The 22,890-nt window shown below is 46.1% G+C and overlaps 8 non-coding genes across 8 annotated transcripts; all 8 read left to right on the top strand.

Moving 5' to 3' along the window:
• Positions 1-1,945: 1,945 nt before the first annotated feature.
• LOC130305213 (U2 spliceosomal RNA) lies at positions 1,946-2,136 on the top strand. Its single transcript, XR_008854811.1, has one exon. It is a non-coding gene; the product is annotated as a U2 spliceosomal RNA (small nuclear RNA).
• A 2,078-nt stretch (positions 2,137-4,214) lies between these two features.
• On the top strand, positions 4,215-4,405 carry LOC130305212 (U2 spliceosomal RNA). Its single transcript, XR_008854810.1, has one exon. It is a non-coding gene; the product is annotated as a U2 spliceosomal RNA (small nuclear RNA).
• A 2,086-nt stretch (positions 4,406-6,491) lies between these two features.
• LOC130305211 (U2 spliceosomal RNA) lies at positions 6,492-6,682 on the top strand. The gene has a single exon (XR_008854809.1). It is a non-coding gene; the product is annotated as a U2 spliceosomal RNA (small nuclear RNA).
• Positions 6,683-8,778: 2,096 nt separating this feature from the next.
• On the top strand, positions 8,779-8,969 carry LOC130305210 (U2 spliceosomal RNA). Its single transcript, XR_008854808.1, has one exon. It is a non-coding gene; the product is annotated as a U2 spliceosomal RNA (small nuclear RNA).
• Positions 8,970-11,061: 2,092 nt separating this feature from the next.
• LOC130305209 (U2 spliceosomal RNA) lies at positions 11,062-11,252 on the top strand. Its single transcript, XR_008854807.1, has one exon. It is a non-coding gene; the product is annotated as a U2 spliceosomal RNA (small nuclear RNA).
• Positions 11,253-13,353: 2,101 nt separating this feature from the next.
• On the top strand, positions 13,354-13,544 carry LOC130305208 (U2 spliceosomal RNA). Its single transcript, XR_008854806.1, has one exon. It is a non-coding gene; the product is annotated as a U2 spliceosomal RNA (small nuclear RNA).
• A 2,079-nt stretch (positions 13,545-15,623) lies between these two features.
• LOC130305207 (U2 spliceosomal RNA) lies at positions 15,624-15,814 on the top strand. The gene has a single exon (XR_008854805.1). It is a non-coding gene; the product is annotated as a U2 spliceosomal RNA (small nuclear RNA).
• A 2,087-nt stretch (positions 15,815-17,901) lies between these two features.
• On the top strand, positions 17,902-18,092 carry LOC130305206 (U2 spliceosomal RNA). The gene has a single exon (XR_008854804.1). It is a non-coding gene; the product is annotated as a U2 spliceosomal RNA (small nuclear RNA).
• The last annotated feature ends 4,798 nt before the right edge of the window (positions 18,093-22,890 follow it).

Below are 22,890 nucleotides of genomic sequence, written 5' to 3'. Positions count from 1 at the left end.
GTCTGGCCGCTGTTGGAGCGTCCAGGCACAGGACTTCTGCTGCTGCTGACTAAATGGCCTCCTTAATTGGATCATTTGAGTAGCCAGCACACCTGTGCAGGTAGGGCATGACATGATAGGCAGCTGCCTTGATAGCGGGTGGGTGCTGAATGTTCCTAATTGACAAAATAAGATTAATGCTTATGAAGAAATCTAAAATCTCATCCCTTCCCCAATATCGCGCCACACCCCTACCCCTTAATTCCCTGGTTGAACTTGATGGACATATGTCTTTTTTCGACCGTACTAACTATGTAACTATGTAACATAACATGGGGGGGGGGGGGGGGGGGTCTCCTGGCTGTTCACACAGGTGTGTCATTGCTGTACATTGACCATGCATTGCTTCTGTGGTATTGCAAAGGCAAAGACAAATGCTTCCAGCCATCCATTGCACTAATGGATTGGTCATCAGCTGGCTGTCTATGTCCCGCATCAATATAGACCAAAGTACAGAGGGTTAGGCTATGCTATTGTGCACCTACCTGATGCATCAGAAGGTGCGAGGCCCTTGCTAAATTCTGTGCACAGACTTTGAGATCTATGCTTTAGACTGTATCTAAACCTGCTCCAACATGGACTGACATTCTGGCCTACTTTCAGCCGATGCGACTTGTCTGTCGCTGAACAGTCGCTTTTTATGTATTCAGCACCTATGTATAATGTTGTAAAAATGCTCTAGAAGCTAAAGTCGCAGAAATGTCACACATATTTGGCCTGCAACTTTCTGTGCGACAAATTCAGACAGGAAAAATCAGTATAAATCCTTAGAAAATTATCCCCCAGTGTCTCCATCTGCTGGCGGTATTGAATAAGCATTGCTGCACTGATGGGGTATGCATTAGACGAAAAAAAAGAAGAAAAAGAAAGAATAATACGCCCAGAAAAGAGGCGAAAAGGAGAAAAACGTAAAAAAACGTGAAAAAAAAGTAAGAGGAAGAGAAGGGAAAAAAAGGTGGAAATGGGTTTAAAAGTGATTTCGGCGGAGAAATATATATATATATATATATATATATATATATATATATATATATGCGCACACACACACATAGATATAAACGTATTCTCCGTTGAGATATTGCAGCCGCTGCTGTGTCCAGGCCCAGGAGCCTTAGCACTGTGCTGTGATGTCACTCAATACCACTGACATCACTAGGTGTAAACAACATCTCTCCTTTGCTGTGTATGTGACTATGGAGCTGTTTGGTGATGTCGTCTATTACGGCCTTCATAGAAGCAACAGGAGATTGTTGCATCCATCTTGAACCCTCAGAACTACAGTGCTATGATGTCACTCACTTCCACAGGCCTTGCAGAGTGTAAACAACAACAACCCAGCTTTGTTGTGTATGTAACCATAGGGATTTGTGATGTCACCTAGAACCTTCACAGCAGCGACAGCTTTATGAGGAGCATCAGCACTGCTCTGCCTGAGCAGAACCATCACCGCCATAGGTTGTCAAATAACCCGGATTTAACCCACACAGGTAAGTCCAATGGGGTGCAGGCATGTCCTCTATGCTTACAGCTTCCCGTGGGTGTTGGTTTGATACCGTTTGGGGACAGCCAAGGAGGCATCTGCAGGCAACAAAGGTAGGTGTGTGCTTGTGTGTGTGTTTCCTATGCAGATCCTAAGCCCAGTGTCACATGCAAGTAGGAGGAGTAAGAAGGGTTCCTGGCAAATCCGGGTTATGGATTGCATTTAAAAAGGCCCCGTGGGAGTGCAATGGGCCCCTGTCTTGCTGCTTAGCAATAATGGTATGGGTTTAGGTTCTGCTGTGTGTACTGGTGGTTGACTGCCCCCCAGCCCAGAGTGTGCATGGAAAATTGTCTGGCAGCCTCCCTGACAGCAAGCAGTGATAGTGCCCATGAAGGGGACCTTGTTGGGCCCGCCCCTTTCACGGTTATCGCTTCTCGGCCTTTTGGCTAAGATCAAGTGTAGTATCTGTTCTTATCAGTTTAATATCTGATACGTCCCCTATCTGGGGACCATATATTAAATGGATTTTTGAGAACGGGGGCCGATTTCGAAGCTTGCTTCCGTCGCCCTATGCATTGACCCGATATGGCAGTATCTTCGGGTACAGTGCACCACCCCCTTACAGGGTTAAAAAGAAAGATTCCTACTTTCATTGCTACCTGCTTGCTGGCTAGCCAGCTAGCCAGCCCTGTGGGCCTTGCTGCTGCTGCAGCCAAAAAACAAAAGGTGGTGCTGCTGCTGCTTCTGCTGCTTCTGCTTCTGCTTGTGTCTGGCCCCTGTTGGAGCGTCCAGGCACAGGACTTCTGCTGCTGCTGACTAAATGGCCTCCTTAATTGGATCATTTGAGTAGCCAGCACACCTGTGCAGGTAGGGCATGACATGATAGGCAGCTGCCTTGATAGCGGGTGGGTGCTGAATGTTCCTAATTGACAAAATAAGATTAATGCTTATGAAGAAATATAAAATCTCATCCCTTCCCCAATATCGCGCCACACCCCTACCCCTTAATTCCCTGGTTGAACTTGATGGACATATGTCTTTTTTCGACCGTACTAACTATGTAACTATGTAACATAACATGGGGGGGGGGGTCTCCTGGCTGTTCACACAGGTGTGTCATTGCTGTACATTGACCATGCATTGCTTCTGTGGTATTGCAAAGGCAAAGACAAATGCTTCCAGCCATCCATTGCACTAATGGATTGGTCATCAGCTGGCTGTCTATGTCCCGCATCAATATAGACCAAAGTACAGAGGGTTAGGCTATGCTATTGTGCACCTACCTGATGCATCAGAAGGTGCGAGGCCCTTGCTAAATTCTGTGCACAGACTTTGAGATCTATGCTTTAGACTGTATCTAAACCTGCTCCAACATGGACTGACATTCTGGCCTACTTTCAGCCGATGCGACTTGTCTGTCGCTGAACAGTCGCTTTTTATGTATTCAGCACCTATGTATAATGTTGTAAAAATGCTCTAGAAGCTAAAGTCGCAGAAATGTCACACATATTTGGCCTGCAACTTTCTGTGCGACAAATTCAGACAGGAAAAATCAGTATAAATCCTTAGAAAATTATCCCCCAGTGTCTCCATCTGCTGGCGGTATTGAATAAGCATTGCTGCACTGATGGGGTATGCATTAGACGAAAAAAAAGAAGAAAAAGAAGAATAATACGCCCAGAAAAGAGGCGAAAAGGAGAAAAACGTAAAAAAACGTGAAAAAAAAGTAAGAGGAAGAGAAGGGAAAAAAAGGTGGAAATGGGTTTAAAAGTGATTTCGGCGGAGAAATATATATATATATATATATATATATATATATATATGCGCACACACACACATAGATATAAACGTATTCTCCGTTGAGATATTGCAGCCGCTGCTGTGTCCAGGCCCAGGAGCCTTAGCACTGTGCTGTGATGTCACTCAATACCACTGACATCACTAGGTGTAAACAACATCTCTCCTTTGCTGTGTATGTGACTATGGAGCTGTTTGGTGATGTCGTCTATTACGGCCTTCATAGAAGCAACAGGAGATTGTTGCATCCATCTTGAACCCTCAGAACTACAGTGCTATGATGTCACTCACTTCCACAGGCCTTGCAGAGTGTAAACAACAACAACCCAGCTTTGTTGTGTATGTAACCATAGGGATTTGTGATGTCACCTAGAACCTTCACAGCAGCGACAGCTTTATGAGGAGCATCAGCACTGCTCTGCCTGAGCAGAACCATCACCGCCATAGGTTGTCAAATAACCCGGATTTAACCCACACAGGTAAGTCCAATGGGGTGCAGGCATGTCCTCTATGCTTACAGCTTCCCGTGGGTGTTGGTTTGATACCGTTTGGGGACAGCCAAGGAGGCATCTGCAGGCAACAAAGGTAGGTGTGTGCTTGTGTGTGTGTTTCCTATGCAGATCCTAAGCCCAGTGTCACATGCAAGTAGGAGGAGTAAGAAGGGTTCCTGGCAAATCCGGGTTATGGATTGCATTTAAAAAGGCCCCGTGGGAGTGCAATGGGCCCCTGTCTTGCTGCTTAGCAATAATGGTATGGGTTTAGGTTCTGCTGTGTGTACTGGTGGTTGACTGCCCCCCAGCCCAGAGTGTGCATGGAAAATTGTCTGGCAGCCTCCCTGACAGCAAGCAGTGATAGTGCCCATGAAGGGGACCTTGTTGGGCCCGCCCCTTTCACGGTTATCGCTTCTCGGCCTTTTGGCTAAGATCAAGTGTAGTATCTGTTCTTATCAGTTTAATATCTGATACGTCCCCTATCTGGGGACCATATATTAAATGGATTTTTGAGAACGGGGGCCGATTTCGAAGCTTGCTTCCGTCGCCCTATGCATTGACCCGATATGGCAGTATCTTCGGGTACAGTGCACCACCCCCTTACAGGGTTAAAAAGAAAGATTCCTACTTTCATTGCTACCTGCTTGCTGGCTAGCCAGCTAGCCAGCCCTGTGGGCCTTGCTGCTGCTGCAGCCAAAAAACAAAAGGTGGTGCTGCTGCTGCTTCTGCTGCTTCTGCTTCTGCTTGTGTCTGGCCCCTGTTGGAGCGTCCAGGCACAGGACTTCTGCTGCTGCTGACTAAATGGCCTCCTTAATTGGATCATTTGAGTAGCCAGCACACCTGTGCAGGTAGGGCATGACATGATAGGCAGCTGCCTTGATAGCGGGTGGGTGCTGAATGTTCCTAATTGACAAAATAAGATTAATGCTTATGAAGAAATATAAAATCTCATCCCTTCCCCAATATCGCGCCACACCCCTACCCCTTAATTCCCTGGTTGAACTTGATGGACATATGTCTTTTTTCGACCGTACTAACTATGTAACTATGTAACATAACATGGGGGGGGGGGGGGGGGTCTCCTGGCTGTTCACACAGGTGTGTCATTGCTGTACATTGACCATGCATTGCTTCTGTGGTATTGCAAAGGCAAAGACAAATGCTTCCAGCCATCCATTGCACTAATGGATTGGTCATCAGCTGGCTGTCTATGTCCCGCATCAATATAGACCAAAGTACAGAGGGTTAGGCTATGCTATTGTGCACCTACCTGATGCATCAGAAGGTGCGAGGCCCTTGCTAAATTCTGTGCACAGACTTTGAGATCTATGCTTTAGACTGTATCTAAACCTGCTCCAACATGGACTGACATTCTGCCCTACTTTCAGCCGATGCGACTTGTCTGTCGCTGAACAGTCGCTTTTTATGTATTCAGCACCTATGTATAATGTTGTAAAAATGCTCTAGAAGCTAAAGTCGCAGAAATGTCACACATATTTGGCCTGCAACTTTCTGTGCGACAAATTCAGACAGGAAAAATCAGTATAAATCCTTAGAAAATTATCCCCCAGTGTCTCCATCTGCTGGCGGTATTGAATAAGCATTGCTGCACTGATGGGGTATGCATTAGACGAAAAAAAAGAAGAAAAAGAAGAATAATACGCCCAGAAAAGAGGCGAAAAGGAGAAAAACGTAAAAAAACGTGAAAAAAAAGTAAGAGGAAGAGAAGGGAAAAAAAGGTGGAAATGGGTTTAAAAGTGATTTCGGCGGAGAAATATATATATATATATATATATATATATATATATATATGCGCACACACACACATAGATATAAACGTATTCTCCGTTGAGATATTGCAGCCGCTGCTGTGTCCAGGCCCAGGAGCCTTAGCACTGTGCTGTGATGTCACTCAATACCACTGACATCACTAGGTGTAAACAACATCTCTCCTTTGCTGTGTATGTGACTATGGAGCTGTTTGGTGATGTCGTCTATTATGGCCTTCATAGAAGCAACAGGAGATTGTTGCATCCATCTTGAACCCTCAGAACTACAGTGCTATGATGTCACTCACTTCCACAGGCCTTGCAGAGTGTAAACAACAACAACCCAGCTTTGTTGTGTATGTAACCATAGGGATTTGTGATGTCACCTAGAACCTTCACAGCAGCGACAGCTTTATGAGGAGCATCAGCACTGCTCTGCCTGAGCAGAACCATCACCGCCATAGGTTGTCAAATAACCCGGATTTAACCCACACAGGTAAGTCCAATGGGGTGCAGGCATGTCCTCTATGCTTACAGCTTCCCGTGGGTGTTGGTTTGATACCGTTTGGGGACAGCCAAGGAGGCATCTGCAGGCAACAAAGGTAGGTGTGTGCTTGTGTGTGTGTTTCCTATGCAGATCCTAAGCCCAGTGTCACATGCAAGTAGGAGGAGTAAGAAGGGTTCCTGGCAAATCCGGGTTATGGATTGCATTTAAAAAGGCCCCGTGGGAGTGCAATGGGCCCCTGTCTTGCTGCTTAGCAATAATGGTATGGGTTTAGGTTCTGCTGTGTGTACTGGTGGTTGACTGCCCCCCAGCCCAGAGTGTGCATGGAAAATTGTCTGGCAGCCTCCCTGACAGCAAGCAGTGATAGTGCCCATGAAGGGGACCTTGTTGGGCCCGCCCCTTTCACGGTTATCGCTTCTCGGCCTTTTGGCTAAGATCAAGTGTAGTATCTGTTCTTATCAGTTTAATATCTGATACGTCCCCTATCTGGGGACCATATATTAAATGGATTTTTGAGAACGGGGGCCGATTTCGAAGCTTGCTTCCGTCGCCCTATGCATTGACCCGATATGGCAGTATCTTCGGGTACAGTGCACCACCCCCTTACAGGGTTAAAAAGAAAGATTCCTACTTTCATTGCTACCTGCTTGCTGGCTAGCCAGCTAGCCAGCCCTGTGGGCCTTGCTGCTGCTGCAGCCAAAAAACAAAAGGTGGTGCTGCTGCTGCTTCTGCTGCTTCTGCTTCTGCTTGTGTCTGGCCCCTGTTGGAGCGTCCAGGCACAGGACTTCTGCTGCTGCTGACTAAATGGCCTCCTTAATTGGATCATTTGAGTAGCCAGCACACCTGTGCAGGTAGGGCATGACATGATAGGCAGCTGCCTTGATAGCGGGTGGGTGCTGAATGTTCCTAATTGACAAAATAAGATTAATGCTTATGAAGAAATATAAAATCTCATCCCTTCCCCAATATCGCGCCACACCCCTACCCCTTAATTCCCTGGTTGAACTTGATGGACATATGTCTTTTTTCGACCGTACTAACTATGTAACTATGTAACATAACATGGGGGGGGGGGGGGGGGGGGGGGTCTCCTGGCTGTTCACACAGGTGTGTCATTGCTGTACATTGACCATGCATTGCTTCTGTGGTATTGCAAAGGCAAAGACAAATGCTTCCAGCCATCCATTGCACTAATGGATTGGTCATCAGCTGGCTGTCTATGTCCCGCATCAATATAGACCAAAGTACAGAGGGTTAGGCTATGCTATTGTGCACCTACCTGATGCATCAGAAGGTGCGAGGCCCTTGCTAAATTCTGTGCACAGACTTTGAGATCTATGCTTTAGACTGTATCTAAACCTGCTCCAACATGGACTGACATTCTGCCCTACTTTCAGCCGATGCGACTTGTCTGTCGCTGAACAGTCGCTTTTTATGTATTCAGCACCTATGTATAATGTTGTAAAAATGCTCTAGAAGCTAAAGTCGCAGAAATGTCACACATATTTGGCCTGCAACTTTCTGTGCGACAAATTCAGACAGGAAAAATCAGTATAAATCCTTAGAAAATTATCCCCCAGTGTCTCCATCTGCTGGCGGTATTGAATAAGCATTGCTGCACTGATGGGGTATGCATTAGACGAAAAAAAAGAAGAAAAAGAAGAATAATACGCCCAGAAAAGAGGCGAAAAGGAGAAAAACGTAAAAAAACGTGAAAAAAAAGTAAGAGGAAGAGAAGGGAAAAAAAGGTGGAAATGGGTTTAAAAGTGATTTCGGCGGAGATATATATATATATATATATATATATATATATATATATATATATGCGCACACACACACATAGATATAAACGTATTCTCCGTTGAGATATTGCAGCCGCTGCTGTGTCCAGGCCCAGGAGCCTTAGCACTGTGCTGTGATGTCACTCAATACCACTGACATCACTAGGTGTAAACAACATCTCTCCTTTGCTGTGTATGTGACTATGGAGCTGTTTGGTGATGTCGTCTATTACGGCCTTCATAGAAGCAACAGGAGATTGTTGCATCCATCTTGAACCCTCAGAACTACAGTGCTATGATGTCACTCACTTCCACAGGCCTTGCAGAGTGTAAACAACAACAACCCAGCTTTGTTGTGTATGTAACCATAGGGATTTGTGATGTCACCTAGAACCTTCACAGCAGCGACAGCTTTATGAGGAGCATCAGCACTGCTCTGCCTGAGCAGAACCATCACCGCCATAGGTTGTCAAATAACCCGGATTTAACCCACACAGGTAAGTCCAATGGGGTGCAGGCATGTCCTCTATGCTTACAGCTTCCCGTGGGTGTTGGTTTGATACCGTTTGGGGACAGCCAAGGAGGCATCTGCAGGCAACAAAGGTAGGTGTGTGCTTGTGTGTGTGTTTCCTATGCAGATCCTAAGCCCAGTGTCACATGCAAGTAGGAGGAGTAAGAAGGGTTCCTGGCAAATCCGGGTTATGGATTGCATTTAAAAAGGCCCCGTGGGAGTGCAATGGGCCCCTGTCTTGCTGCTTAGCAATAATGGTATGGGTTTAGGTTCTGCTGTGTGTACTGGTGGTTGACTGCCCCCCAGCCCAGAGTGTGCATGGAAAATTGTCTGGCAGCCTCCCTGACAGCAAGCAGTGATAGTGCCCATGAAGGGGACCTTGTTGGGCCCGCCCCTTTCACGGTTATCGCTTCTCGGCCTTTTGGCTAAGATCAAGTGTAGTATCTGTTCTTATCAGTTTAATATCTGATACGTCCCCTATCTGGGGACCATATATTAAATGGATTTTTGAGAACGGGGGCCGATTTCGAAGCTTGCTTCCGTCGCCCTATGCATTGACCCGATATGGCAGTATCTTCGGGTACAGTGCACCACCCCCTTACAGGGTTAAAAAGAAAGATTCCTACTTTCATTGCTACCTGCTTGCTGGCTAGCCAGCTAGCCAGCCCTGTGGGCCTTGCTGCTGCTGCAGCCAAAAAACAAAAGGTGGTGCTGCTGCTGCTTCTGCTGCTTCTGCTTCTGCTTGTGTCTGGCCCCTGTTGGAGCGTCCAGGCACAGGACTTCTGCTGCTGCTGACTAAATGGCCTCCTTAATTGGATCATTTGAGTAGCCAGCACACCTGTGCAGGTAGGGCATGACATGATAGGCAGCTGCCTTGATAGCGGGTGGGTGCTGAATGTTCCTAATTGACAAAATAAGATTAATGCTTATGAAGAAATATAAAATCTCATCCCTTCCCCAATATCGCGCCACACCCCTACCCCTTAATTCCCTGGTTGAACTTGATGGACATATGTCTTTTTTCGACCGTACTAACTATGTAACTATGTAACATAACATGGGGGGGGGTCTCCTGGCTGTTCACACAGGTGTGTCATTGCTGTACATTGACCATGCATTGCTTCTGTGGTATTGCAAAGGCAAAGACAAATGCTTCCAGCCATCCATTGCACTAATGGATTGGTCATCAGCTGGCTGTCTATGTCCCGCATCAATATAGACCAAAGTACAGAGGGTTAGGCTATGCTATTGTGCACCTACCTGATGCATCAGAAGGTGCGAGGCCCTTGCTAAATTCTGTGCACAGACTTTGAGATCTATGCTTTAGACTGTATCTAAACCTGCTCCAACATGGACTGACATTCTGGCCTACTTTCAGCCGATGCGACTTGTCTGTCGCTAAACAGTCGCTTTTTATGTATTCAGCACCTATGTATAATGTTGTAAAAATGCTCTAGAAGCTAAAGTCGCAGAAATGTCACACATATTTGGCCTGCAACTTTCTGTGCGACAAATTCAGACAGGAAAAATCAGTATAAATCCTTAGAAAATTATCCCCCAGTGTCTCCATCTGCTGGCGGTATTGAATAAGCATTGCTGCACTGATGGGGTATGCATTAGACGAAAAAAAAGAAGAAAAAGAAGAATAATACGCCCAGAAAAGAGGCGAAAAGGAGAAAAACGTAAAAAAACGTGAAAAAAAAGTAAGAGGAAGAGAAGGGAAAAAAAGGTGGAAATGGGTTTAAAAGTGATTTCGGCGGAGAAATATATATATATATATATATATATATATATATATATATATATATATATATATGCGCACACACACACATAGATATAAACGTATTCTCCGTTGAGATATTGCAGCCGCTGCTGTGTCCAGGCCCAGGAGCCTTAGCACTGTGCTGTGATGTCACTCAATACCACTGACATCACTAGGTGTAAACAACATCTCTCCTTTGCTGTGTATGTGACTATGGAGCTGTTTGGTGATGTCGTCTATTATGGCCTTCATAGAAGCAACAGGAGATTGTTGCATCCATCTTGAACCCTCAGAACTACAGTGCTATGATGTCACTCACTTCCACAGGCCTTGCAGAGTGTAAACAACAACAACCCAGCTTTGTTGTGTATGTAACCATAGGGATTTGTGATGTCACCTAGAACCTTCACAGCAGCGACAGCTTTATGAGGAGCATCAGCACTGCTCTGCCTGAGCAGAACCATCACCGCCATAGGTTGTCAAATAACCCGGATTTAACCCACACAGGTAAGTCCAATGGGGTGCAGGCATGTCCTCTATGCTTACAGCTTCCCGTGGGTGTTGGTTTGATACCGTTTGGGGACAGCCAAGGAGGCATCTGCAGGCAACAAAGGTAGGTGTGTGCTTGTGTGTGTGTTTCCTATGCAGATCCTAAGCCCAGTGTCACATGCAAGTAGGAGGAGTAAGAAGGGTTCCTGGCAAATCCGGGTTATGGATTGCATTTAAAAAGGCCCCGTGGGAGTGCAATGGGCCCCTGTCTTGCTGCTTAGCAATAATGGTATGGGTTTAGGTTCTGCTGTGTGTACTGGTGGTTGACTGCCCCCCAGCCCAGAGTGTGCATGGAAAATTGTCTGGCAGCCTCCCTGACAGCAAGCAGTGATAGTGCCCATGAAGGGGACCTTGTTGGGCCCGCCCCTTTCACGGTTATCGCTTCTCGGCCTTTTGGCTAAGATCAAGTGTAGTATCTGTTCTTATCAGTTTAATATCTGATACGTCCCCTATCTGGGGACCATATATTAAATGGATTTTTGAGAACGGGGGCCGATTTCGAAGCTTGCTTCCGTCGCCCTATGCATTGACCCGATATGGCAGTATCTTCGGGTACAGTGCACCACCCCCTTACAGGGTTAAAAAGAAAGATTCCTACTTTCATTGCTACCTGCTTGCTGGCTAGCCAGCTAGCCAGCCCTGTGGGCCTTGCTGCTGCTGCAGCCAAAAAACAAAAGGTGGTGCTGCTGCTGCTGCTTCTGCTGCTTCTGCTTCTGCTTGTGTCTGGCCCCTGTTGGAGCGTCCAGGCACAGGACTTCTGCTGCTGCTGACTAAATGGCCTCCTTAATTGGATCATTTGAGTAGCCAGCACACCTGTGCAGGTAGGGCATGACATGATAGGCAGCTGCCTTGATAGCGGGTGGGTGCTGAATGTTCCTAATTGACAAAATAAGATTAATGCTTATGAAGAAATATAAAATCTCATCCCTTCCCCAATATCGCGCCACACCCCTACCCCTTAATTCCCTGGTTGAACTTGATGGACATATGTCTTTTTTCGACCGTACTAACTATGTAACTATGTAACATAACATGGGGGGGGGGGGGGGGGGGGTCTCCTGGCTGTTCACACAGGTGTGTCATTGCTGTACATTGACCATGCATTGCTTCTGTGGTATTGCAAAGGCAAAGACAAATGCTTCCAGCCATCCATTGCACTAAATGGATTGGTCATCAGCTGGCTGTCTATGTCCCGCATCAATATAGACCAAAGTACAGAGGGTTAGGCTATGCTATTGTGCACCTACCTGATGCATCAGAAGGTGCGAGGCCCTTGCTAAATTCTGTGCACAGACTTTGAGATCTATGCTTTAGACTGTATCTAAACCTGCTCCAACATGGACTGACATTCTGGCCTACTTTCAGCCGATGCGACTTGTCTGTCGCTGAACAGTCGCTTTTTATGTATTCAGCACCTATGTATAATGTTGTAAAAATGCTCTAGAAGCTAAAGTCGCAGAAATGTCACACATATTTGGCCTGCAACTTTCTGTGCGACAAATTCAGACAGGAAAAATCAGTATAAATCCTTAGAAAATTATCCCCCAGTGTCTCCATCTGCTGGCGGTATTGAATAAGCATTGCTGCACTGATGGGGTATGCATTAGATGAAAAAAAAGAAGAAAAAGAAGAATAATACGCCCAGAAAAGAGGCGAAAAGGAGAAAAACGTAAAAAAACGTGAAAAAAAAGTAAGAGGAAGAGAAGGGAAAAAAAGGTGGAAATGGGTTTAAAAGTGATTTCGGCGGAGAAATATATATATATATATATATATATATATATATATATATATATATATGCGCACACACACACATAGATATAAACGTATTCTCCGTTGAGATATTGCAGCCGCTGCTGTGTCCAGGCCCAGGAGCCTTAGCACTGTGCTGTGATGTCACTCAATACCACTGACATCACTAGGTGTAAACAACATCTCTCCTTTGCTGTGTATGTGACTATGGAGCTGTTTGGTGATGTCGTCTATTACGGCCTTCATAGAAGCAACAGGAGATTGTTGCATCCATCTTGAACCCTCAGAACTACAGTGCTATGATGTCACTCACTTCCACAGGCCTTGCAGAGTGTAAACAACAACAACCCAGCTTTGTTGTGTATGTAACCATAGGGATTTGTGATGTCACCTAGAACCTTCACAGCAGCGACAGCTTTATGAGGAGCATCAGCACTGCTCTGCCTGAGCAGAACCATCACCGCCATAGGTTGTCAAATAACCCGGATTTAACCCACACAGGTAAGTCCAATGGGGTGCAGGCATGTCCTCTATGCTTACAGCTTCCCGTGGGTGTTGGTTTGATACCGTTTGGGGACAGCCAAGGAGGCATCTGCAGGCAACAAAGGTAGGTGTGTGCTTGTGTGTGTGTTTCCTATGCAGATCCTAAGCCCAGTGTCACATGCAAGTAGGAGGAGTAAGAAGGGTTCCTGGCAAATCCGGGTTATGGATTGCATTTAAAAAGGCCCCGTGGGAGTGCAATGGGCCCCTGTCTTGCTGCTTAGCAATAATGGTATGGGTTTAGGTTCTGCTGTGTGTACTGGTGGTTGACTGCCCCCCAGCCCAGAGTGTGCATGGAAAATTGTCTGGCAGCCTCCCTGACAGCAAGCAGTGATAGTGCCCATGAAGGGGACCTTGTTGGGCCCGCCCCTTTCACGGTTATCGCTTCTCGGCCTTTTGGCTAAGATCAAGTGTAGTATCTGTTCTTATCAGTTTAATATCTGATACGTCCCCTATCTGGGGACCATATATTAAATGGATTTTTGAGAACGGGGGCCGATTTCGAAGCTTGCTTCCGTCGCCCTATGCATTGACCCGATATGGCAGTATCTTCGGGTACAGTGCACCACCCCCTTACAGGGTTAAAAAGAAAGATTCCTACTTTCATTGCTACCTGCTTGCTGGCTAGCCAGCTAGCCAGCCCTGTGGGCCTTGCTGCTGCTGCAGCCAAAAAACAAAAGGTGGTGCTGCTGCTGCTTCTGCTGCTTCTGCTTCTGCTTGTGTCTGGCCCCTGTTGGAGCGTCCAGGCACAGGACTTCTGCTGCTGCTGACTAAATGGCCTCCTTAATTGGATCATTTGAGTAGCCAGCACACCTGTGCAGGTAGGGCATGACATGATAGGCAGCTGCCTTGATAGCGGGTGGGTGCTGAATGTTCCTAATTGACAAAATAAGATTAATGCTTATGAAGAAATATAAAATCTCATCCCTTCCCCAATATCGCGCCACACCCCTACCCCTTAATTCCCTGGTTGAACTTGATGGACATATGTCTTTTTTCGACCGTACTAACTATGTAACTATGTAACATAACATGGGGGGGGTCTCCTGGCTGTTCACACAGGTGTGTCATTGCTGTACATTGACCATGCATTGCTTCTGTGGTATTGCAAAGGCAAAGACAAATGCTTCCAGCCATCCATTGCACTAATGGATTGGTCATCAGCTGGCTGTCTATGTCCCGCATCAATATAGACCAAAGTACAGAGGGTTAGGCTATGCTATTGTGCACCTACCTGATGCATCAGAAGGTGCGAGGCCCTTGCTAAATTCTGTGCACAGACTTTGAGATCTATGCTTTAGACTGTATCTAAACCTGCTCCAACATGGACTGACATTCTGGCCTACTTTCAGCCGATGCGACTTGTCTGTCGCTGAACAGTCGCTTTTTATGTATTCAGCACCTATGTATAATGTTGTAAAAATGCTCTAGAAGCTAAAGTCGCAGAAATGTCACACATATTTGGCCTGCAACTTTCTGTGCGACAAATTCAGACAGGAAAAATCAGTATAAATCCTTAGAAAATTATCCCCCAGTGTCTCCATCTGCTGGCGGTATTGAATAAGCATTGCTGCACTGATGGGGTATGCATTAGACGAAAAAAAAGAAGAAAAAGAAGAATAATACGCCCAGAAAAGAGGCGAAAAGGAGAAAAACGTAAAAAAACGTGAAAAAAAAGTAAGAGGAAGAGAAGTGAAAAAAAGGTGGAAATGGGTTTAAAAGTGATTTCGGCGGAGAAATATATATATATATATATATATATATATATATATATATGCGCACACACACACATAGATATAAACGTATTCTCCGTTGAGATATTGCAGCCGCTGCTGTGTCCAGGCCCAGGAGCCTTAGCACTGTGCTGTGATGTCACTCAATACCACTGACATCACTAGGTGTAAACAACATCTCTCCTTTGCTGTGTATGTGACTATGGAGCTGTTTGGTGATGTCGTCTATTACGGCCTTCATAGAAGCAACAGGAGATTGTTGCATCCATCTTGAACCCTCAGAACTACAGTGCTATGATGTCACTCACTTCCACAGGCCTTGCAGAGTGTAAACAACAACAACCCAGCTTTGTTGTGTATGTAACCATAGGGATTTGTGATGTCACCTAGAACCTTCACAGCAGCGACAGCTTTATGAGGAGCATCAGCACTGCTCTGCCTGAGCAGAACCATCACCGCCATAGGTTGTCAAATAACCCGGATTTAACCCACACAGGTAAGTCCAATGGGGTGCAGGCATGTCCTCTATGCTTACAGCTTCCCGTGGGTGTTGGTTTGATACCGTTTGGGGACAGCCAAGGAGGCATCTGCAGGCAACAAAGGTAGGTGTGTGCTTGTGTGTGTGTTTCCTATGCAGATCCTAAGCCCAGTGTCACATGCAAGTAGGAGGAGTAAGAAGGGTTCCTGGCAAATCCGGGTTATGGATTGCATTTAAAAAGGCCCCGTGGGAGTGCAATGGGCCCCTGTCTTGCTGCTTAGCAATAATGGTATGGGTTTAGGTTCTGCTGTGTGTACTGGTGGTTGACTGCCCCCCAGCCCAGAGTGTGCATGGAAAATTGTCTGGCAGCCTCCCTGACAGCAAGCAGAGTGATAGTGCCCATGAAGGGGACCTTGTTGGGCCCGCCCCTTTCACGGTTATCGCTTCTCGGCCTTTTGGCTAAGATCAAGTGTAGTATCTGTTCTTATCAGTTTAATATCTGATACGTCCCCTATCTGGGGACCATATATTAAATGGATTTTTGAGAACGGGGGCCGATTTCGAAGCTTGCTTCCGTCGCCCTATGCATTGACCCGATATGGCAGTATCTTCGGGTACAGTGCACCACCCCCTTACAGGGTTAAAAAGAAAGATTCCTACTTTCATTGCTACCTGCTTGCTGGCTAGCCAGCTAGCCAGCCCTGTGGGCCTTGCTGCTGCTGCAGCCAAAAAACAAAAGGTGGTGCTGCTGCTGCTTCTGCTGCTTCTGCTTCTGCTTGTGTCTGGCCCCTGTTGGAGCGTCCAGGCACAGGACTTCTGCTGCTGCTGACTAAATGGCCTCCTTAATTGGATCATTTGAGTAGCCAGCACACCTGTGCAGGTAGGGCATGACATGATAGGCAGCTGCCTTGATAGCGGGTGGGTGCTGAATGTTCCTAATTGACAAAATAAGATTAATGCTTATGAAGAAATATAAAATCTCATCCCTTCCCCAATATCGCGCCACACCCCTACCCCTTAATTCCCTGGTTGAACTTGATGGACATATGTCTTTTTTCGACCGTACTAACTATGTAACTATGTAACATAACATGGGGGGGGGGGGTCTCCTGGCTGTTCACACAGGTGTGTCATTGCTGTACATTGACCATGCATTGCTTCTGTGGTATTGCAAAGGCAAAGACAAATGCTTCCAGCCATCCATTGCACTAATGGATTGGTCATCAGCTGGCTGTCTATGTCCCGCATCAATATAGACCAAAGTACAGAGGGTTAGGCTATGCTATTGTGCACCTACCTGATGCATCAGAAGGTGCGAGGCCCTTGCTAAATTCTGTGCACAGACTTTGAGATCTATGCTTTAGACTGTATCTAAACCTGCTCCAACATGGACTGACATTCTGGCCTACTTTCAGCCGATGCGACTTGTCTGTCGCTGAACAGTCGCTTTTTATGTATTCAGCACCTATGTATAATGTTGTAAAAATGCTCTAGAAGCTAAAGTCGCAGAAATGTCACACATATTTGGCCTGCAACTTTCTGTGCGACAAATTCAGACAGGAAAAATCAGTATAAATCCTTAGAAAATTATCCCCCAGTGTCTCCATCTGCTGGCGGTATTGAATAAGCATTGCTGCACTGATGGGGTATGCATTAGACGAAAAAAAAGAAGAAAAAGAAGAATAATACGCCCAGAAAAGAGGCGAAAAGGAGAAAAACGTAAAAAAACGTGAAAAAAAAGTAAGAGGAAGAGAAGGGAAAAAAAGGTGGAAATGGGTTTAAAAGTGATTTCGGCGGAGAAATATATATATATATATATATATATATATATATATATATATATATGCGCACACACACACATAGATATAAACGTATTCTCCGTTGAGATATTGCAGCCGCTGCTGTGTCCAGGCCCAGGAGCCTTAGCACTGTGCTGTGATGTCACTCAATACCACTGACATCACTAGGTGTAAACAACATCTCTCCTTTGCTGTGTATGTGACTATGGAGCTGTTTGGTGATGTCGTCTATTACGGCCTTCATAGAAGCAACAGGAGATTGTTGCATCCATCTAGAACCCTCAGAACTACAGTGCTATGATGTCACTCACTTCCACAGGCCTTGCAGAGTGTAAACAACAACAACCCAGCTTTGTTGTGTATGTAACCATAGGGATTTGTGATGTCACCTAGAACCTTCACAGCAGCGACAGCTTTATGAGGAGCATCAGCACTGCTCTGCCTGAGCAGAACCATCACCGCCATAGGTTGTCAAATAACCCGGATTTAACCCACACAGGTAAGTCCAATGGGGTGCAGGCATGTCCTCTATGCTTACAGCTTCCCGTGGGTGTTGGTTTGATACCGTTTGGGGACAGCCAAGGAGGCATCTGCAGGCAACAAAGGTAGGTGTGTGCTTGTGTGTGTGTTTCCTATGCAGATCCTAAGCCCAGTGTCACATGCAAGTAGGAGGAGTAAGAAGGGTTCCTGGCAAATCCGGGTTATGGATTGCATTTAAAAAGGCCCCGTGGGAGTGCAATGGGCCCCTGTCTTGCTGCTTAGCAATAATGGTATGGGTTTAGGTTCTGCTGTGTGTACTGGTGGTTGACTGCCCCCCAGCCCAGAGTGTGCATGGAAAATTGTCTGGCAGCCTCCCTGACAGCAAGCAGTGATAGTGCCCATGAAGGGGACCTTGTTGGGCCCGCCCCTTTCACGGTTATCGCTTCTCGGCCTTTTGGCTAAGATCAAGTGTAGTATCTGTTCTTATCAGTTTAATATCTGATACGTCCCCTATCTGGGGACCATATATTAAATGGATTTTTGAGAACGGGGGCCGATTTCGAAGCTTGCTTCCGTCGCCCTATGCATTGACCCGATATGGCAGTATCTTCGGGTACAGTGCACCACCCCCTTACAGGGTTAAAAAGAAAGATTCCTACTTTCATTGCTACCTGCTTGCTGGCTAGCCAGCTAGCCAGCCCTGTGGGCCTTGCTGCTGCTGCAGCCAAAAAACAAAAGGTGGTGCTGCTGCTGCTTCTGCTGCTTCTGCTTCTGCTTGTGTCTGGCCCCTGTTGGAGCGTCCAGGCACAGGACTTCTGCTGCTGCTGACTAAATGGCCTCCTTAATTGGATCATTTGAGTAGCCAGCACACCTGTGCAGGTAGGGCATGACATGATAGGCAGCTGCCTTGATAGCGGGTGGGTGCTGAATGTTCCTAATTGACAAAATAAGATTAATGCTTATGAAGAAATATAAAATCTCATCCCTTCCCCAATATCGCGCCACACCCCTACCCCTTAATTCCCTGGTTGAACTTGATGGACATATGTCTTTTTTCGACCGTACTAACTATGTAACTATGTAACATAACATGGGGGGGGGGGGGGTCTCCTGGCTGTTCACACAGGTGTGTCATTGCTGTACATTGACCATGCATTGCTTCTGTGGTATTGCAAAGGCAAAGACAAATGCTTCCAGCCATCCATTGCACTAATGGATTGGTCATCAGCTGGCTGTCTATGTCCCGCATCAATATAGACCAAAGTACAGAGGGTTAGGCTATGCTATTGTGCACCTACCTGATGCATCAGAAGGTGCGAGGCCCTTGCTAAATTCTGTGCACAGACTTTGAGATCTATACTTTAGACTGTATCTAAACCTGCTCCAACATGGACTGACATTCTGGCCTACTTTCAGCCGATGCGACTTGTCTGTCGCTGAACAGTCGCTTTTTATGTATTCAGCACCTATGTATAATGTTGTAAAAATGCTCTAGAAGCTAAAGTCGCAGAAATGTCACACATATTTGGCCTGCAACTTTCTGTGCGACAAATTCAGACAGGAAAAATCAGTATAAATCCTTAGAAAATTATCCCCCAGTGTCTCCATCTGCTGGCGGTATTGAATAAGCATTGCTGCACTGATGGGGTATGCATTAGACGAAAAAAAAGAAGAAAAAGAAGAATAATACGCCCAGAAAAGAGGCGAAAAGGAGAAAAACGTAAAAAAACGTGAAAAAAAAGTAAGAGGAAGAGAAGGGAAAAAAAGGTGGAAATGGGTTTAAAAGTGATTTCGGCGGAGAAATATATATATATATATATATATATATATATATATATATATATATATATATATGCGCACACACACACATAGATATAAACGTATTCTCCGTTGAGATATTGCAGCCGCTGCTGTGTCCAGGCCCAGGAGCCTTAGCACTGTGCTGTGATGTCACTCAATACCACTGACATCACTAGGTGTAAACAACATCTCTCCTTTGCTGTGTATGTGACTATGGAGCTGTTTGGTGATGTCGTCTATTACGGCCTTCATAGAAGCAACAGGAGATTGTTGCATCCATCTTGAACCCTCAGAACTACAGTGCTATGATGTCACTCACTTCCACAGGCCTTGCAGAGTGTAAACAACAACAACCCAGCTTTGTTGTGTATGTAACCATAGGGATTTGTGATGTCACCTAGAACCTTCACAGCAGCGACAGCTTTATGAGGAGCATCAGCACTGCTCTGCCTGAGCAGAACCATCACCGCCATAGGTTGTCAAATAACCCGGATTTAACCCACACAGGTAAGTCCAATGGGGTGCAGGCATGTCCTCTATGCTTACAGCTTCCCGTGGGTGTTGGTTTGATACCGTTTGGGGACAGCCAAGGAGGCATCTGCAGGCAACAAAGGTAGGTGTGTGCTTGTGTGTGTGTTTCCTATGCAGATCCTAAGCCCAGTGTCACATGCAAGTAGGAGGAGTAAGAAGGGTTCCTGGCAAATCCGGGTTATGGATTGCATTTAAAAAGGCCCCGTGGGAGTGCAATGGGCCCCTGTCTTGCTGCTTAGCAATAATGGTATGGGTTTAGGTTCTGCTGTGTGTACTGGTGGTTGACTGCCCCCCAGCCCAGAGTGTGCATGGAAAATTGTCTGGCAGCCTCCCTGACAGCAAGCAGTGATAGTGCCCATGAAGGGGACCTTGTTGGGCCCGCCCCTTTCACGGTTATCGCTTCTCGGCCTTTTGGCTAAGATCAAGTGTCTTGCCCTAAGGTATTCGGGTACCCCTCTCCTCGGCCTTGTGGGATCGCCCAGGTTTATTGCCTGGGCTTCACCCACCTGCTGCTATTGGGGAGAGGGCTTAGTCCCAGGATAACGGGAAGGTGATCATCGGAGGACGGGTCTGCCGGAGAGGATGGCTAATGCGCCGAACGCTCCTAATACAGTACGGCTGTTTATCGAGGAGGAAAAGAGGAGTGCCTACGGGATTTTGCATGTCCAGCAGAAGGTCGTGGAAGGAGTGCTGAGGATGCCGCATGCTTCCATCTTCTGTGTCCAGGTCTTTCCCAGCCAAGGATTCTTTGACGTGACCTTCTACAACCTGGATGATCTCCGTACCTGTCTCTACCGGAGTAAGGAGAATGCTTCTCACCCTGACCTACAAGGGATCCGATTCATTTCCTGCGAGGCTCGGCCTAAGAAAGTTCCAGTGGTAGTGCATATGTACAACCCTTTTGTGCGGGATGAGGAGATCCAGACCTTTCTAAGAAGGTATTGTGTGTCTGTTTCTGGTGCGGAGAGGAAAAATAACATCCTGGGGACTTTCACAGGCATGAGACGTTTTTGGGTGGAGTTTAGGCCTGCCCCCGAGGGTGGTGCTGAAGGTTTTTGTCACCCCCCGCAGAACTTTGCGATAGGGAACAACAGGGGGTTTCTGCACTACCCGGGGATGCCAAGTTTTTGCCGGGACTGTTTTTGCTTTGGTCATACCAGAGAGAACTGTACAACCGGGCAGGTTTGCAGGAACTGCCACAAGCCTGATCACCGCACTGCAGACTGTCCCGAGAAACGCAAGTGTCATTTCTGTGGTTCTTCGGATCACCTGGCTAGGAGTTGCCCCACTTACCAGTCCGGGGCACCCCGATCATATGCAATGGCTCTTCGAGGTGGGACAGTTCCTGAGGACTCCAATGCTGCCAGGGCAGGCGATGCAGAGGTTAGCGTGCTGACCAGTGAAGCAGAGTCTGCCCCTGTTTTTCCTTCCATTTCTAGGTCTGTTCCGGATGCTTTGGTGGCAGAGGGGGAGAAGGCGGAGTCTGTTTCGGGGGCATCTGTTTCGGAGGCCTCTGATCCCCCAGAGGAGATGACTGTGGACAAAGAATCCTTGAAGAGAAAGATGCCGGTGGAAGAATCGGAGGATGACTGTCCGACTCCTCAGAGTCAAAGGATTGAGGACTTTCCTAGCCCGGGAAGGGAGGAGGCAGGTGGAGGGTCGTCATGTCAGATTGATTCTGACTCCTCTTTATCCTCCCTGGGCACAGGTTATTTGGAGGAATGTTCAGTCAAAAAATTGACAAAGACTCTTAAGTTTAAGGAAGGGGAGGCAAAAAATAAGGGTAGAGGTCGGGGAAAGGCTAGGCCTCCTTTTGATAATGCTTGATTTTGTATTTCCTTTTTTTCCTTCAAATGTTTGAATGAGTTTAACAATTGGTTCTCTAAATGTCCGCAGTATTAGATCTTTAGAAAGGAGATCCGCCATTTTTGATTTACTTTCTAGATATTCTTTTGATGTTCTAGGTCTCCAGGAGTGCTGCTTGGATGGGGAGCCAAATATCTCCTGGCCTTATGGGCAATCGGTATGGTCTGGTTCAATGGAACGTAATTCGGGGGTGGGGATTTTGTTCAAAAGTAATGAGTTTGTTGTTAAAAAAGTTGTCCATATTGTTCCGGGTAGGGTATTATTAGTGCATTTTATTTTCAGGGGTTTCACATATAAAGTAATTAATGTTTATGCTCCAACTGGGAGGAAGGAAAGAGGGGAGGTGTTTGAGAAATTATATTTCTTTTTGAGTGGGAGGGATGATGTGTTCCTTATAGGGGATTTCAATTGTATAATAACAGAGGGGGATAGGAGTAGTACTACGGTGGGTGGTGGGTCTGGTTTAGACAGTACTAGTAAGCAGCTTAAAGAGATTGTAAATTTATTTGGGTTAAAGGATTCCTTTGTTGCCCATAATGATGGTACTATCGGTTATACATATTTTTCTAACAATACAAGTTCGCGTATTGATTTCATTTTTGTCTCAAAACTAATGTCTGTTTCTAATTTCAGACGGAGGAGGTTACCGTTCACGGATCATGCCTGGATTGAGTGTGTGGTAAAAGGTGGTGGTCTAAGTGAGTATGGAAAGGGTGTTTGGAAGTTGAATGTGTCTTTATTGGATAATGAATGTGTATTACAAGAATATAGGGAGCGTTTTGATGGATGGGTGTTGAGGAAGGATGCATTTTATAGTGTGGTTGAGTGGTGGGAGTGGGTGAAGTTAGAGACTAAAAGGTTTTTTATTAAAAAAGGGTGTGAGAAAGGGAGGAAAGATAGAGAAGAGTATGAGAGATGGCAAAGAAGGTTAGAGTATTTGTATGAATTGAGGCGTTTGGGGATGAGTGTTGAGAAGGAGATTGAGGAAGCTCGTGGAAGTGTGAATGAGTGTCTGGAGAGGAATGGAAGGAAGATTATTGCACAGGCTAGGGTTGAAGTGAAAGAGAAGGATGAGAAATGTAGCAAATTTTTCTTTAAAAAGGCATTCAGTAAAAAAACTGAGATGATGAGTGTTTTTACGAATGATGGGGTAGAGGTCTTTGGTAAGGATGAGGTGTTAGAGGAAGTGTGGAAGTTTTATTCTGATTTATTCACGGAGAAGGAGCGGGA

The sequence above is a fragment of the Hyla sarda genome, unplaced genomic scaffold, assembly GCF_029499605.1.
Source record: "Hyla sarda isolate aHylSar1 unplaced genomic scaffold, aHylSar1.hap1 scaffold_131, whole genome shotgun sequence".
Taxonomy (NCBI): domain Eukaryota; kingdom Metazoa; phylum Chordata; class Amphibia; order Anura; family Hylidae; genus Hyla; species Hyla sarda.
The sequence above is the reverse complement of the archived record's forward strand: the minus strand, read 5'-3'. Positions and strand labels throughout refer to the sequence as shown.